Consider the following 18858-nt stretch of genomic DNA (forward strand, 5'->3'; position numbering starts at 1 on the left):
TTTAATCTGAGAAAGCAGATAACAGAATAGTATGCATATAAAATCTCCTTTTCATAAGAAAGTGAAATAACACGTTTATGTACCTATAAGAGTGAGATGTCAAAGGCCTTGGTGTACATGGTTGGGGGTAGGGCTGCGAAAGAGTTTCCTTTTCAGCTTTGTACATGGTTGTATCATGTTAGGGTTTCCCCCCGTCCCAAAAGATCAGGGACAAAATAATTTTCCGGCAGAACATAGTGCATGCTTGTCTGCTACCTCTCGCTTGAAATGTATATTCCAATCGTGGCGGGGGGGAAAAAGATCATTTTATTTTCCTTCGTTTTCAGGTCACTTCACTTCCTTCCTTACCATTTCTCCCTTATGAGAACTTTGTCAAAAGCACCTGAGATAAGTGACACTGGACATAGCAAGGCTGCCCTATGTTTGCTTGTTTCCCCGCCTCTTGACCAGCGCGGCTTCCCACGGCGGCCACTCACTCGGTGACTCCACCCAGCGACCAGGTTCCCTGCACCGGCGGCGGGTGAGCTTCTGCTCTTCCCGCCTCGGCCACCCCTTCTCGCCGGGACGCTCGGGGAAGTTACCCAACTTCTCACCGACAAGACGATGAGGACACCCCGCGGGGAAGCCGAGAACAGAATTGCGCAACAACTGGGGAAAAAGTTTTCGAAAGCGTGACCGTGACAGTGCTAGCTTCTGGCAGGCAGCTCCTGTGCCCCCTAAGCCCTGCCTCCCCGGTTTCCCAGCGAAGACGACGGCGTCCGACAGAGTCCCTCCCCGCTACGTCGCGGCGGGGACGTCCTGGGCCCGGAAAGCCCCTCCCGGTCCAGCCCGGAGCGCAGACCCGGTGGCTCCTCTCGCACCAAGTCCCTCCCCGTCCAGAGACCTGGATGTCTCCTCAGCTCCCCGGTTCCTCTCCCTGCGGCAACACGCTGCCAGCGGATGCCTCTCACTCACACACACACACAAGTTCTCCGTCGCCGTGCTCGACGGGGTCGGACACACCTACTCGTTCACGAAGTTTCTTACTCACAGTTCAGGGGTTCCGAGTGGGTCTTCCACGATCCGGGTCGGCGGCGCCCAGCCAAGTGACTCCAACCGGAAGTTGCTTGCCGTTCCAGTTCAGAGGGCAGCTCCGGCGCGCGGAGCCATTAACTCCTCACCCTGCACCCCCCCCACCCCCCGGGGCAAGGCCGGGCCTCTCCCGCCCCGCCCCTCTCCGCCCACACGAGCCCTGCCTAGCGCAGCCCCGCCCTCGCCCACACAAGCCCCGCCCAGCGCAGCCCCGCTTCCGCCCCCCGCCCACACAAGCCCCGCCCAGCGCAGCCCCGCTCCTCCCCGCTCACACAAGCCCCGCCCAGCGCAGCCCCGCCCCCCGCCCACACAAGCACCGCCAGAGCAGCCCCGCCCCCCGCCCACACAAGCCCCGCCCAGCGCAGCCCCGCTCCTCCCCGCTCACACAAGCCCCGCCCAGCGCAGCCCCGCTCCTCCCCGCTCACACAAGCCCCGCCCAGCGCAGCCCCGCCCCCCGCCCACACAAGCACCGCCAGAGCAGCCCCGCCCCCGCCCCCGCCCCCACCCACACAAGCCCCGCCCATCGCAGCCCCGCCCCTCACTGCTCTGCACGGAAAACTGCCACTGAAAGAGGACCAATGTCAAGTATAAAGGTCACCTGAGGGTCTTGGTTAGGTTTTTGCCGAACAATAAATAACCAACCAGGTCTAAAACCACCCTGTAGTGAGTTAGCGAACACAGAATCACCCGAGAAGCTTATGAAGGTTCTAACAACTCACCCATAGAGATTCCTAGAATTCAGAGGAATTGGGTGAAGCCAAGGAACCTGTGTTTTCGACAGATCCTCGTGTGGATATGGTTAAGGTCCACACTCTGAGAAACACTGCTCACACACGTACACACACACATTTGGTTTCCCCCCCAACAAGTAACGCCTTTCATTAACTGTACTTGCTAAAGTTTGAATGGTTGGTAAAGGCAACAAATCTTTATTAGGAAATTTCCCACGATGTTGCCATTTCCTAGCCATGCTTGAATATTGTCCAAGATACAAATTTTAGATAACTCAAGGAAAATGTTTGTACTCCCAGTTTTAGCTCTGACACCTACAGGCTAAGGCAAGTTGCTTAACCTAATGAACCTTCATTTTTTTTTTTTTATCTGACAAAGGGGGACAATAATAACTTACTTTACTGGATGGATGGTTGAGAAGATCAATCCGATAAAGTAAGCAAAAGCTCATGGTAAAGTATAGAATGCTCTACAAATGAAAGGTGGTGTCCCAAGTCACTCGCATCATGCTGGCTTCTTCCCATCACCAAGGTTTTCCCTGGGATTCCTTTCAGGAAATGAAAGTAGTCAAATTCACAGCCCATGTGGCAGCTTCCTGATCACACCGAAGGCTGGGACTCTCCATGTTGACTGCAGTATGATTACATCTGGCTGAAAGCAGGTAGCATTCTCAGAAGCTTCCATGATAAAGACCTATTCACTTATTTATTTAAAAATAGTTTTTAAAACTCTCACTGCTTTTGCATATATTTGATGTGGGTTAATGGTGTTTGAAAAAGACCTCACCACCACACACAAAGCCAAGAAAAAATGACCATGAATACTATGTATTTTTGTCAGGCAGAGCCTACTCTAGAACATAACTTTATATCCATAGACTTGACAAAATTTTCTAAGTCATAAACTCTCCGGTCCTAGTGATCCTGGCCACGCCATGCCTGAACCGGTCTTCAGTTCATAATTTTTTCTTTATCCTGAAAATGTTAAGCCAAGCTCTGGAGTTCTTGAATTTCTTCTTCTTCTTTTTTTTTTCCTGGCTATATAGTCCATATAACTTAGAAGTTGCTGTCTCCCCGGGGAAGTCCAGCTTCTTGCTCCTCCTGTGATATAATTTTTTTTCTCTGTTAGAGCAGGGGGATCAGGCTCTAGCTGCCCCAACTTCTCCCTACACTCCTGATGTTTGCACTTCTTTCCTTAAGCTAGTAAGTCCAAGGATTTAAAAACTTGACAGTGCATTTTAAAATATTGGGCTTCCTTTTAAAAGTCAAAACCAAAATATAGTTTTAAAGGCTTTTTTAAACAAACACAAACTTCTTGTATATAAATTGTGACCAGTTGAACAGTTTTCTTGTAATAAGTTATTGAGTTAAACATGACAATACAAAACTTTTTAAAAAGAATTTATTTTTTTAGAGAAGTTTTAGGTTCATAGCAAAATTGAGAAGAGGGTACAGAGATTCCCATACACTCCCTACATTGACACATGCACAAGCCTCTTCCATTATCAACATCTCCCAGCAGAGTAGTACATTTGTCACAATAGATGAACCTACATTGTCATATCATTATCATTCAAAGCCCATAGTTCACATTAAGGTTCATGCTCAGTGTTTTATGTACAAACATACATTTTATAGGTTTAGCCCTCGCAGCTACGGCAGCTTGCTTTGGCCCGCACAGCCCCTGTCTGGTGTTATTAGCATATTACGCTTTTATTATTATAGACCAGAGGCCTGGTGCACGAAATTCGTGCACGGGGGTTAGGGGGGTCCCTCAGCCCAGCCTGCACCCTCTCCCAATCCAGGACCTCTCGGATATCCCTCCCGCAATCCGGGACTGCTGGCTCCTAATTGTTTGCCTGCCTGCCTGCCTGATCACCCCTAACCACTCACCTGCCTGCCTGATCACCTCTAAACACTCTGCCTGCCTGCCTGATTGCCCCTAACCTCTCTGCCTGCCTGCCTGCCTGATTGCCCCTAACCACTCGCCTGCCTGCCTGATTGCCCTTAACCACTCTGCATGCCTGCCTGATCACCCCTAACAGCCTATGCCTCTGCCCCCAAAACTGCAGCTTCATCTGGAAGGACGTCCGGAATGACGTCTGGAAGGTTGTTCGGCTGTCTGGTCTAATTAGCATACTAGTCTTTTATTATTATAGATACCTTAGGTTAGCAAGCAGTACTGTGTGGTAGATTGGGATGAAAATGAGAATTGCAGACTTATTAAAAATATTTTAGAAGCTATTTTCAAAACTACTTAATATTTTATTGTGAGTTCTAAATATAAATCTAGGGACAAGGAAAGCTGCCAGTATAAATACTACAACTTGGAATGTCAGGTAAGCATCAATGATCTCACTCAAATCATAGATGTGAAATATCATTATTAATAGAATCTGGTTGACTTCTGATTTAAGATGACATCTGGACTAGCTGTTTGTGACTCAGATTCTCTAAACTAAATGAAAAATCAGGAAAATATGAGAACTCATAATAGCATTGAAAGGCAGGATTGATAACCAGGTGTATGGCTGAGCAATCTGTGCCCTATTCAGTGTACCCAGCTGACAGAGGTGCTCACTTGCCCCTTGGGCTCGAATCATCCCTAGAGGGGTGCCTTTTTCTAAGCCACTAAAAGCATCAAAAGAGTAGCTGTAACCCTGGTGACAAAATCTGACAGGATTTCCCACCATTTGCAAGAACTGTGGGGGCTGAAATGGATATGAACTTTGTTATTTGAAGGTGACCAACTCTGCTGGCCTGAAGGAAAATAAATGTTTCTGTTTCTCTTTCCCTATCCTTCCTTCTCTCTCTAAGATCAATAAAAAAACATATTTAAAAACAACAACAAACCTATCTGGTTCATGGTACATACGAATGAATTGACAGTAACCCCACTACTACGTGTAATCTACAAGTAGTATTTTACACCTCCTTCCCCCAATATCCCCCATTAGCACTTCTCTCTATTACCCATTTTGGAGCTATGGTTTGGATTATAGCAAGATGATTCCAATGGGAGTAGAGAGATAGGATGCTCTGTATTTAAGGATATGTGAAGCAAAATATCAAAGGGGCTGGGCAGACAGAACAGTGTGTTTGACTCTCACTGGGAGTTTAATTTTTCATATATGGTTCCAACCAAGGAAAAAACAAATGATTGTTTCTGATTAACTAAGAATTAGTCTCTTCATAGTAAAATAGGCAATTAGGATGAGGAGTCTCACCGCAAGCCAATACCTGTGGTGACAAAATTGTTAAATGTCAAGTTCAGGCCAAAAATTTAGCTGTGAACTCTACATGTATACGGTCTCTATGTTCAAGATCTGTGCAGAGAAACTAGTAGAATTCAGGCAGATAATAATGAGAATCAAGGAAAATCCATAAATTGGGTTAGTAAAGGATACATGAGGCTTAGAATGAGTAAATCCAAGACAAAGTATTCCTTTTTAAAAGATTATGCTGCATGAATGAAGTAGGAGAGAATCCTCAACATGCTGAGAAAGTGAACACTTTGGAAAATGATACTAGAAGCATAAGTAAATGGACTGTTAGGTAGTTAGGTGCTGACCACTGTCAGAAAAAAAAATAAGTAAATGGAAAGAATCTGCTTTGCATTTTCTATGAAACAGGAGATGAAATACAAGGTATTAGACTAAGATAAGGAGAGACCTAGTTAAGTGGCAGGGAGAAATAAAAACAAATTGAGTAAGTTAAGGCTATAAGGACATAGAATATGCAATGTCAAAATTCAAATATTATTTAGACATAATCCAGGAAGGGATCAGTACTACAGAATATTAAATTAATGTTTAGAGTAAAAGCTTAAAAAACTCTATAAAAATGTAAATGTAAAGGACAAATAGATGAAAACCATTGCATGAAATAGTAGAAAAATAGTGCTCCAACTTCTTCAGAAGAGATCAGAGTAAATGGAACAGAAATAGCAACCAAAGATATATAAAAAGGTATCTGAAGTAATAATTTAGTCCAAAGCAGAGATGAAAAGGACTCAATGAGTTTTGAAAAATATTAAAGAAAAGAGACCAAACTTTGACCTATTCTGGTAAAAATGTGATATTAATGATTTATCAATTTATTCAGCAAATTTTTTGTGAGTACTTGACATATGCTAACTGTTACGAATACAAAGAAGAGCCGGACACATTCCTAACCAAATAACTTAGAGTGCCTTGTGAATGAGCTACGTATCAGAAGCAGGCAATTGCTGCACGATGTGGTATTACAATATTACAATAGGGGTAAGTGTGGGATACTCTGAAAACACATTGGAAAGGCTTTCGTCCAGGCTTCAGCGGGTGAGGGAAGACTGCCTGTATCTAAAGTATGGAAAAATAATCAACAAGAATTTGAGCAGAAAAGAAATTACTTGCAAAGGAAGAAAAAATATAGAAAAGTCATCTTCATTATTAAACTTCAGAAGCTGAGTAGAATAACATTTACAGTTGTTTGGGAACTGTCTATACAAAGGCTATATAGCCACACAAGTTATCATTCACATAGGAAAGGAAAACAAAGACATTTGTAGATACTTCAGGGATCAGAAATAACTGAAGATATACTTCAGCTGGTCAAGAAGGGAATCAAAATAAAAAAAACCAAAGATGAAATTCTGATATGAAATAAATATTTATAATTATTTGAAATAATTTAAATACTAGATTAAGTAAAAACTTGTTGCAAACATAAGGAAAATATTAAAAATAATTTCAAAGTAATTTTTAAGACATAAGATATAAGTATAAAAAATAATTTAATAATGACATATTCTAAACTTCCTAATTATAGCAACAAAAACTCAAGTGGTGAAAGAAAGCTGGCAGGAAGTAAAAATTTCTAATTGACTCATTTTTTATATTTTATATGTGGAAATAAGAAAATGATAGATAGGATCTCACTCTAACTATAATTGAACATATATTATTTTAGCTTTTTTAAATGTAAAGATAAATAAGTACAAGTAGAATAAAAATTATATGTTCATTTTTTATCGTGTAAATAGAAGAAAGAAAATAAAACATTGATCATATAACATAATACTCTTACTTCCCAGCATTTAATCAATCACCCAATAAGGTAACTCATGTAAATGCTCCTCTGCAACATTTCTTGCTGCATATACTCTGTGTCCCTATTGTCACACTCTGGCCTCATTGTCACTATGTCTATTGTCACCCCTGTTCAAGCCACTATCAATTCATATTTACCATATCAGCCTTCTCACTGTTTTCCTCACTTTTACTCTTGTCAAATTCTAAATGTTATGTTCCTGTATCACTTAAAATCACTCACTGGTTTCATATCACCCTTAGAATAAAATCCAAACTCTAACCTTGAAACTTCTTCTTACTTCTCTAGATTCATATCTTCTCTCTTCCTCTCGCTGATTTGGGGCTTTTTCAATACTTCAAATGCTCCCTATTCTGTCTTTTTCAGGTGTTTGCTCATGTGGTTTTCTTATTCCAGAACATGTTTTCCTCATGTTTTACTTCGTCTGTTAGGCCTCGGCTAACTGGACTGACTCTAAGCAGGACCTCAATTGACTCCCCTTCCAGGTTAGAACTATGGGCTGAGCTATAGATCCCTATTTCACTGTCCTTTCCACTCTATGACATGCTCCACACTTAAAATTCCAATATGCACATATAGATGTTTTTTTAAAAAAATATATTTTATTGATTTCTTACAGAGAGGAAGGGAGAGGGATAGAGAGTTAGAAACATCGATGAGAGAAACATCGACCAGCTGCCTCCTGCACACTCCCCACCAGGGGTGTGCCTGCAACCAAGGTACATGCCCTTGATCGGAATCGAACCTGGGACCCTTGAGTCCGCAGGCTAACGCTCTATCCACTGAGCCAAACCGGTTAGGGCCATGTAGATGTTTTTGAAGTTAGGATGGCTATTATAATGATATTAAGGATATGTACAAACACCAGTCTGAGGCCTAGCTGGTCATTGTCCTCCCTCCCCCGCAAAACCAAACTCAAGCTGAGATAGGTAATTCATATTGGTAATAAGTAAGAATTCTGAGTTAAAATTGTCTCATTCATATGTTGGCATTGTCATTTATTTACAATATGACTTTCTTAGCCCTGTACCTCAATTTCTTCATCTGTCAAATACAAATTATAGTAGTACTTGCCTCAAAGTTTGTGTGTATGTACAATGAGATAATATATAAACAGGGCCTGGTATACCGAAGAAACTCAATAATATTAACTAAAAGATAATTTCTGGAATTTAAGTATGTGGTTCTACATATAGTTATTTTTAATTCAAATAAGTGGTTGTAATTATCATTTAAAATGTCTTTAAAAGCTCTTCCTGAGAAAAGCTAGACATTGGACTTACAAGAAAAAAAATCTTTAAATCAACTATCTTAATTATGCCCAAAGAGCTAAAGAAAACCATGGACAAAGAACCAAAGAAAATGAGGAAATGATAAATGGAAAAAATGAGAATATTAGTAAAGAGGTAGAAACTATTAAAAGGAACAAAATAGAAATTTGGAGCTGAACAATACTATAAGTGAAACAAAACATTTACTAGAGGGGCTTGGTAGCTGATTTGAGGAGGCAGAAGAGCCAGCGAATATGTTGATAATGCGATGGAAATTATCTAGTTGGTGGAGCATTAAAAAAAAGAATAAAGAAAAAAGAGCCTAAAGACATGTGAGACAACATCCAGTGAACCAACACATGCATTATGGAAGTTCTGAAGAAGTGAGAGAAAAGGAACAGAAAAAAAATTTTTTGAGGATATAATGGCCCCAAATTTCCCAATTTGATGAAAGACTGAATCTGCACATTCAAGAAGCTCAATAAACAACAGTAGGATAAGCACAAGAGATTCATACTGAGGTACATTATAATCAAACTGTCGAGAGCCCAAGATGAAACTAGTAAGTAGTAAGAAAGTAGTAAGAAAGAAATGACTCATTATGAACAAAGGATCCTCAGTAAGAATACAAACAATTTCACTTTGAGATTATGAGGGAAAGAAGGCAATGGAATGCCATATTAAAAAGTGCTGGAAAAAATAGGTCTCAACCATGAATTCTATGTCTGGCAAAACTATTCTTCAAAAATAAGGAGAAATTGAAATAGTCTGAGATAAAAATAAAGGTAAGGGAGTTGTTGTTAGTAGACTTACCCTATGAGAAATGATAGAGTCCTTCAGGCTCAAATAAAAGTCTACTAGACAATAATTTAAATCCACACCAAAAAATTAATCCTGGTGAAGACAACTACATAGGTAAATATATAATCCAGCGTGACTGTATTTTTTGTTTGAAGTCTTATTTTTATTTCCAACATAATTTAAAAAACAAATGCTTAAAAATAATTATAAATCTATGTTAATGAGCACACCATGTATAAAGATAAAATTTGTGATTACAACAACATAAGGGAAGGAATCAAGCTGTATATGAGTAGAATGTATATTATTGAAGTTCAGTTAGTATTAATTCAAATTAGATTGTTATAAATTTAAGTTGCTAATTTTAATCCTTATAGTAACCTCTCAGACAGTATCTTAAAAAATATATAAAAGCAAATGAGAATGGAATAAAATGGTATATAGCAAAGAGTTAACGAAACACAAAAGAAGACAGTAATGAGGGAAGTAAGTGGTGTAAGGCATACAGAAATCAAATAGCAAAATGGCAGAAGTAAGGCTTCCTTATCAGTAATTACTTTAAATGTAAACAGATTAACCTCCCAAACCAAAAGGCAGAGCTTGGCAGCATGGATAATGCAACATGATCAAACTACGTTTATGTTGTTTACAAAGACTTACTTTAGATAAAAAGACATAAATAAGTTAAAAGTAAAAGCGTGAAAAAATTCTCCATGCAAATAGTTACAAAAAGAGAGATGGAGCAGCTATACTAATATCAGATAAAATAGCTTTTACATAAAAAACTGATATAAGAATGAAGAAGGGCATTATAGTGATAAAAGTCATGTATCAAGAAAATATAACAATTATACAGATGTACACATCAAACAAATACCCCCTGTCCCTGTAAATACATGAAGCAAATATTGATAGAACTGAAGGGAGAAATAGACAGTAGAGAATAATAGTTGGAGATACCACTTTTATTTTTATTTTATTATTATTATTTCTTAAATATATTTCTTTATTGATTTCAGAGAGGAAGGGAGCGGGAGAGATAGAAACACCAATGATGAGAGAGAATCATTGATCGGCTGCCTCCTGCACGCCCCCTACTGGGGATCGAGCCCACAACCCGGACATGTGCCCTTGGCCAGAATCCAACCTGGGACCCTTCGGTCTGCAGGCCAACACTCCATCCACTGAGCCAAACCGGCTAGGTCAAGGAGATACCACTTTTAATAAATGATAGAAAAAAACAGTAGTTCAAAAAGGAAATAGAGGACTTGAAGAATAGTATAAACAACTAGACCTAACATATATATATATAGAACAATCTACCCAATAACAGTAGAATACACATTTTTCTCAAGTGGATATGAAAACTTCTCTATGATTGATTAAATGTTAGGCCACAAAAACTCTCAATATACTTAAAATATCAAAATCATACAAAATATCTTCTCCAACCAAAATGAAATGAAGCTAGAAATCAATAAAATAAGGAAAACTGGAAAATTCATAAATATGTGCAAATTAAACAACACATTCTTAACCAATGGATCAATAGGAAATCACAAGGGAAATTAGATTTACTTATAAATAGATCACACCATGCCAAAACTCATGGGATGCAATGAAAGCAGTGCTCTAAGGGAAATGAATAGCTGTAAACATCTACATTTTTTAAAAAAGAGAAAAGTCTGAAATCAATAACCTAACTTGACAAACCAAAGAACTAGAAAAGAAGAAAAGCTAGCAGAAGAAAAGAAACAATAGAGATCAGAGCAGAGATAAATGAAATAAAGAGTGAAAAAACAGTAGAGTCAATGAAGTCAAAATCAGTTTTTGAAAAGCTTGACAATAAATCTTTAGCTAGTCTTATAAGAAAATGGGAGAGAACAACAAATAATTAAAATCAGAAATGAAAGTGTGGACATTACCACCAACTAAACAGAAATAACAAGGATAATAAGAGAATACGATGAATAATCATATGCCAACAAATTAGATTACCTAATAGTTATGTACAAATTCCCAGAAACACACAAATTACCCAAACGGAATCTAGGAGAAATAGAAAATATAAACCTACTTATAACAAAGAGATCTAATCAGTAATCACAAACTTCCTAAGAAAGGAAGGTCCAGGACCAGTTGGTTTCACTGGTGAATTCTATCAAATGTGTAAAGAAGAATTAACACCAGTTCTTCTCAAACTCTTAAAAAATACAGAGGAGGAGGAAATACTTCCTAACTCTTTCTATGAAGCCAGGATTACTGTGATACCAAAGTCAGACAAAACACGAAAATAAAACAAAACTAAAAACCAATATTTCTCTTCCCTCTCAATTCCTCAGGGTCACAGGCTGTAAGATATAGAAGGACCCCGGCCAATCTGGAGGTAAAAGTGACAGCCGGTTATTAGCCACTAGCAGTTGTTTCGAGGCTGAAGCCAGAGCGGACTGTTCTTCTGGAGCCACTGGTCCGTCGTTTCTCAGGTATCGCCAAGAGCCCAGCAAGGCTGAACTGTAAAGAATGGAAGCGAATGCATCTGTTGAGATGTTTTTAAAAGTCCTGGAGAACCAGTTGCTTCAGACTACCAAACTAGTGGAAGAACATTTGGATGCTGAAATTCAGAAACTGGATCAGATGGATGAGGATGAATTGGAACACCTCAAAGAAAAGAGATTTGAGGCACTAAGAAAAGCTCAACAGCAGAAACAAGAATGACTTTCAAAAAGGACCTGGGGACTACAGAGAAATCCCCAGCGAGAGAGACTTTTTTCAAGAAGTCAGAGAGAGTAAAAAAGTGGGTTGCCATTTCTACAGAGACTCCACATTCAGGTGTAAAATGCTAGACATTCACTTGGTAATATTGTCCAAGAAACGTCTGGAGACCACATTTTTGAAGCTGAATGTAGAAAAGCACCTTTCCTTTTTTTGAGACTGAGGATCAAAATCATTCCCACACTGGCACTGGTAAAAGATGGAAAAACACAAGATTATGTTGCTTGACTTACTGGCCTAGAAAATACAGATGACTTCACCACAGAAACTTTAGAATGGAGGCTTAGTTGTTCTGATATTCTTAATTATGATGGTAATTTAATGGAGCTACCATTTCAGAGCCAAAAGAAATTTGGAACAGACTTCCCAAAGCTGGAAAAGAAAACTATCAAGGAAAGAAATATGATTTGGACTCTGATGATGGAGAGCAGTTATAATTCTTTGTAAACTGACTTTTTACTTCTGCTTACTTTAGAATTAGATGTATTTTCTAAATTCGGTTGACTTTTGATACATTTGTCATCTAATGATCTTATTTTAGCTTTATACAGTTGCATCACACTGAAAGATATCTTTAATATGTTCTGTGTGGACCTCATGTTTAAGTTGCGGAAAACTGCTGAGTTCTTATATTATTCGGGTAGGATGTGGATTCTCTATTTTTGCAATTGATTTTATCATAATATGAGTTTTTATGTCTTTGTACCATTCAAAGTTGTGTTTTTAATCCACTGGTTTGGAAATAGAACTTCAGCGAACAGTTTCAGGACTAATTTTCATGCATTATTTATTTTATGCAACAGGTCAAGTAACATTTAATAGTGTAACAGACTGCACTCGTAAATGAATTATAAACACTTTTTACTTCTTTAATAAATTTACATAACTATTAAAGAATTGATAAAAAAATAACAACAACCAAAATCACTTATAGATAAAGATGCAAAAGTTCTCCACAAGATACTAGTAAACTAAACTAATAGCATATTAAGTAGACTTCACATTATGACCAAATGTGATTTATCCCTGGAATGCAAGGGTGGTTAAACAGAAGAAAATCATTCAATGTGGCATATACCACATTATAGAATAAGAAAAAAACCCCACCCCACATGATTATCTCCATTGATGCAGAAAAGACATTTGACAAAATCCAACACCCTTTCATGATTTAAATAAAAAGATGCAGACAACTAGAAATGGAAGGAAACTTCCTCAATATGATAAAGAGAACTTATGAGAATTCCATAGCTAACATATTACTCAATGGTGAAAAACTGAAAGGTTTCCCCTTAAAACCAGGATCAAGACCACTGCAGTTCAACATTGTCCTAAAGTTCTAGCCAAAGCATTTAAACAAGAAAAAAAAAATAAAAGGCATCCAAATTAGAAAGGAATAAATGAAAATATCTGTTTGCAGATATTATCTATATATATAAAAGGCTAATATGCAAAGTGTCCCCTTGGGAGTTCGACCAGGAGACCAGGAGTTCGCTCGCTTGCTATGACATGCGTTGACCACCAGGGGGTGGCGCAGAATGAAGGAAGGCCCTGGCTGGCAGCCAGAAGGCTCCAATCGGCTCTGATTGCCTACCAGGCCTTGGGACCCCACCCGTGCACAAATTTTGTGCACTAGGCATCTAGTCTTATGTATAAAAAAATTCCATAGAATCTATAAGAATGAACAAATTATTTTACCAAAGTTGCTAAATATAAGATCAACACTCAAAAATCAGTTGTGCTTTTATGCATCATCAATGTACAATCCAAAAATGAAATTAAGGAAATAATTCTATTTACAATAGTATTCAAAATAATTTTATGTGATGTGAATTTTACCTCAATTTTTTTTAAAGGGGGAAAAAAGGAAAAATTAAGGAATTCTGAATAAACTATGGACTGAGTTAGTAAAAATGTATCAATATTGGTTCCTTAAGTGTAACAAATGTACCATACTAATGTAAGATGTTAATAATAGAAACTGTGTGTGATGGGGTATATGAAAACTCTGTAATGTTTGCTCAATTTTTCTCTAAATCTAAAGTTATTCTAAAAAATAAAGCCTGTTAACTAAAAAAACCCTTTATTATCCTAAGTAATTTTTGGATCAAAGAGGAAATAAAGCTACAATGAAAAAAACATAAAATAATGGCCATGTGAAAGTGACATATAAAAGTGAGATGTAGTTAGAATGGTACTCAAAGAAAATTCCTAGCCTTATTTTCATTACAAAACAAGAAAGAAAAAATAAATGAACTAATCATTCAACTCAAGAACAGAAAAGTAAAAGTAAAATATTCTAAAATAAAGCATTAAGAAAGATTAATAAATATAAAAAAACTAATTATTTAAAAAAATGAAAACCATAGAAGTAATACATCCAAATTAACTCTTTGAAATGTCCAATCAGGAAAAAAGAAAAAAGAGAGAGAGAAAACATAAATGATCAAAATAAGTAATGAAAAAGGGTTATCCACATAGTTATAGAGATGATTTTTAAAAAGTACAAGAGAATACCATGTATACTAATAGATTTGAGAAATTTGATTAAAAAAAAAAAATCACATGAACAAAACAACCAAAAGTGGGTGCCAAGGATAAATAGTGTTAAGGTTTGCTCATTAAACATTTCAAAGAACAAATAAAGCCCATTAAACTTTTTGAAAGCATGGTAAACTGGTATTTTTTTAAATCAGAAAATAAAAAATACAGATTAATTTCGTTTAAGAACATGAAAGCAAAATTTCTCAGTAAATTACAGACATTTCTTATTCAGCGTACATTGGTGTAAGATCAGTGAATTTGGACACATTTTGCATACCACTGTTGGTTGTAACTGAATTGTGGTCTGCAACTGGCGCTGTCATAATAGGGAGAAAGCTTCTAGCACAAAATGCAGGAACAGCTGCTTTGTTTGAGTATCTGGTTGCTCTGCCGGGAGAGGGCTTTTTGGCTGTGACACATTGTTTTCATTCTTTTCTGTTAATTTGAGTTGTGAACTAAATTGTGAAGCCAAAATAATAGGGGAGAGGCATCTAAGAAGTGTGGATTGAAGAGAAAATGAGGAAATGTGTAGGTTTGGTTTGGTTGGTTTTGATCAATTTATTATTTTAACCAGAGCAAAAAATATATATACTTTATAACTATAAATCTACCTTTTCACTGGGGACATGATTTTTGATATCACAGAATTTTTTAAAAAATGAAATTATTGTATTGTGTAACAGCACAGTACTATTTAGTTTAAAACTATATAGGAAACCATACAGTTGTTTCTAATGATATAAAAAAGACATTGAATATAGTTTTACATGAAGTCTTGATACACCTTTACTAAACTCGGGTTAGAAATGTATTTGGTAGTTATCTGGTTTTTATAACAAGCTTATTTACTTCAAACCAATAGCCAACGTCATTCTTAATGTTAACCACTAGGGAAATTCCCACTGAGATCAGAACGAGACAAGGTTGGCTGCTATCTCTTCTGTTATTAAACACTGTTCTAGAAGTTCTGGACAATGTGGTGAGAAGAAAAAAAAGGATACGAAATTATATTTTTTCTATGTAGACATGACATGTAAGTTACCTAAAATAATTTAGAATAAAGGATTGATATAATGGCTAAATGCAAGATAAAATTATGAAATCAAGAACTTTTTAAAATCACCACTCCACAAAAAGAAAATAAAACATGCTGAAATACAGTTTACTATAAACAAAGACCTATATGTTTTCTGAGGGCTTAAGTACATGGAGAGAAAGAATGTTTGCAGACAGGCAAGTTCTCTACTGTAAGAATGATTCTTTTCATCAAATAAGTATATGTTTTATGAAATCCCAACCAGTACTTTTTGGGAGGAATTTAACAGATTTGTTTTAAATCTTCCAGTTGGCCATCTCTTTTATTGTCACAAGTGTTTAAAAGAAGTAACCGGACATTCCTTCAGGGCCCTGGTCAGTTGCTAGCAGGAACCTCAGTCAGGTTGGACTTGATATACAGCCCACATCCCTTCTGCCTGGAGATAGACACCCGTGAATAGGTAAAAGTGCACCCTGGAGGGAGTGAGGAAATGGGGTGGACGAGTGAAGAGAAGGGAGACCTGGAAATAATTTCTAAGCTTCAATGAATGACTTGGCTGCTCTGGGCTCTTGGCTAGGTCATCTTCCTTTCTCCCCCATCATTTTGCAGTTCAGATAAGACATCTCAAAATATTGTTTTAATGTTGTAAGAAGGCAGGGCAGTGGAATCAGAGAGCCATGGAAAAAGTGATATGAGATGATGTTTAAGCCCTGGTTCTGCCTTGAACTGGAAGATCTTGTGATTGTTTTCCTCCAGGAGACACTCAATAAATGGCAGCTATTAATATAACAATAGTGATAATGATTCTTGATGTTTACTCTTTTTGAACTATCAACATTTCCTAGGCTTATCATTAAGAAAATACTTAAGAAAATACTATACAATCTTTAGTATTCATCTTTGTTTCTGAACATAAAAGTCAATTGGTAATAGAAGAAGACTAGATCACTCTAATTATGTAAGTTTAAATGTTTTAAGATAGGAAATGAAAAGTTTTCCATGAGGTTAATACTTTATTGTAAAGATATATTCATTAACATGTATTTCTTAGAAAATGGAAAAATATAAACTTTAGTTAATGTTTGAATGAATACACTGGATGAGACCGGAATTGATCTTTAAAATTTTAACCCAAAAGAAGCATGACTATATATAGTATTAGTGTACTTTTCAACCTAGTAAGCTATATGCAACTTAACTTATGCTAACTATATATCTTTTAAGTCTTACATTGTTATAAAACCACTCAGAGAAGGTGTATGTTCCAGATATAAACGAAAAAAAATGATCATTTCAAGTAGACATCAATTTTATTTTAAATGTTGGGAAAAGTGTAAAAAAATCACAGTATTTTAAATTTTCCTTTAGTTTTAGCTAAGGACCCTATTTAGTAAACGTCAAATTTCTAACTATGACAATAAATACAAAGGTATTATTGAATCATGTCATAAATTACTCACTTAGCAGAAGCAAGAGGAGAACAAGTCAGCCACACTTCAGTTTAAGACATCCTGGCCACCTTGCTTAGGTTGCGAATCAATAGGAACGACTGAAGTTTTTGGTCACCTCTTCTTCAGCTTACAAGTCTTCCTTCACAGGCTATTCCTCTTTAAAGATGTGGGCAGTTACAGAGTCTGAAAGCTTTATACACAGGCTCTAGAATGCTGCCCAAACCTCCCTGAGCTCTCCCTTGTGTTGAACTGGGAACTTCCACTGAGAAATCCCCTGACTTGAAAACTTCCTTATTTGTAACTATCAACGGCCAATCATGGCAACATATTGAAATGAAGCAAAGACACCAGAAATTGTTCTGTAAACCACCCGTGACAGACTGTCGTTCTGACTTCCTTTTGAAGCAAAGACACTTTACTTGAATAGTTAGGGCATTTTAAGAGAAATCCAGAAATTATAAACACAAATATTTTAGGTTTAAGCAGATTTTCATGTAAGAAAATTTAAAAAGCAAGTTTATTTGACAAATAGTGTTTTTTTGTTGTTGTTGTTTTTGCTTTTAAGAAGTCACTCTCTCCCCTAAGTAGTATATTTATAAGCAGAAGGCAAAGACTAGTTGTCTTTGCTTTATGGTCAACAGGGGTCAGTTGGATGAAGCCTAGAAATAATAATGTTTATGCTGGATCCCAGAGCCTGACCTCAGGTACTTAGGAGAGAGGGGAAGCGAAGAGGCTCTTAAGACAGCTTTTTTCCTTGGGAACTAAGGTGCATGTGGAGGGGTGTGTGTTCCAGCTTCTCGGGCTATTTGGAGTAAAACATGCAAACGGAAGGCAGCACAGGCACCACTGACATTTTTCTTTGTTGTAAAATTTTAGAGCTGGGAATGTCCTTAGACACCATCTGTTCTATTTCCTTTTTATTCAGATGAGGGAACAGGAAAGGATAAATGCTCAAAGTCACAAAGAAAGTCAGAGGCAAAACTCAGATTAAAACCTGAATCTTTTGAATCCGAGTGCGTTTTTTCTCTTTACGGTACTATACTGCCAGCATCTCAAATTATTAACTAGGAAAAAGACTGTAACCATAGAAAGACGGAGAGTCTCCTGGTTCAGTTCCTACATTTTTCAGATACGGAGTTCGAGGCCTTACCCAGGGTTCCTCACGTCAGTAAAAGGCTTAGAATTTAGAACTTCTGATTCTCAGTCTAGTGGCCTGTCCGCTTGAAAACACTGCCCTCTGTTAAATTAGATGCTAAATAAGCCTGAGATATTTCTACTCGTGATGAAATTATTCTATAAAAAGGAAATCATTTTGAAAGTATCTGAAATGATGAATAGGCTTATGATTTAACATGTTCCATTTACTCATCTGACATAGAATGAAGAATTAATTTCCTTCAGCGCCTTGTGTTTTATAACTACCTTACTGATATCAAACATTAAGCTTTCTTGTGTGCAATGGAAAAATAAAACCTAACTAATACTGCAAATGCAGAAAAAGAAAAAAGTGAGCCACTGGTGGAAGGAAAGCATGCTTCTCAAGAATTTACATTTTGAATGAACAGGATCTTAAAAACAAGACTCTTTTTTAAAAAGCAGTGCTGACGTCTTAACTGGGAAATGCCCCTTTGATTTCTCCATCTGTGCCCCTTTCCTCTTCTATTCGCTTTGGCCTCTGAGCTTGGCTGATGCCCAAGCTCCAGAGGAACTGGCCAGTCCTGGGTATTTGGCCTCAACCCGGAGGGGCACTGCTTGTAAGAGGGTCCTGAGGCCAAGACAGAGAAGCTATAGTTAGAGATCTTTTTGAGGAAATTCTGTCTGAGTGAATGGAATTTAAAACCTACGCCACTGAGCAGTTCTGGCTCTTGGCAAAACATGTGAGGCAGATGGAACTTTTTATCTTTGTTATTTCTAGTGGTTCCTTTTTCTATTCCCTTCCCCTCCTTCTTTTTCCTCTCAGAGTCATAAATGATATAACCTGGGCAGATAGAAATGCAGATTCCTGTAGGGGAAGAAAGGAGCAAACTGGCACTAAGCCACAATCGGCAAGGGCTAGGGTACAAATGACTAGAGTAAGAGGGGATTTGGGG

General features: G+C 37.7%; 1 protein-coding gene and 1 pseudogene across 7 annotated transcripts in view; one reads left to right on the forward strand and one right to left on the reverse strand.

Moving 5' to 3' along the window:
- The window catches only part of TANK (TRAF family member associated NFKB activator), a 102164-nt gene extending 85171 nt beyond the window's left edge, over window positions 1-16993 (reverse strand). For 3 of the 7 annotated variants that reach the window (XM_070422877.1, XM_070422873.1, XM_070422878.1), the window contains exon 1: window positions 1031-1152. The gene's annotated coding sequence lies outside the window, so the exon portion shown is untranslated. Of the gene's footprint in view, window positions 1-1030; window positions 1153-16777 lie in introns of those variants that run through there. The other 4 variants (XM_070422875.1, XM_070422874.1, XM_070422880.1 and 1 more) reach the window with 4 other exon arrangements.
- On the forward strand, window positions 11486-12174 carry LOC139015775 (thioredoxin domain-containing protein 9 pseudogene; annotated as a pseudogene).
- Window positions 16994-18858: the final 1865 nt, after the last annotated feature.

The sequence above is a fragment of the Myotis yumanensis genome, unplaced genomic scaffold (assembly GCF_028538775.1).
Source record: "Myotis yumanensis isolate MYYU_CA2020_CCGP unplaced genomic scaffold, mMyoYum1.0.hap1 SCAF_8, whole genome shotgun sequence".
Taxonomy (NCBI): domain Eukaryota; kingdom Metazoa; phylum Chordata; class Mammalia; order Chiroptera; family Vespertilionidae; genus Myotis; species Myotis yumanensis.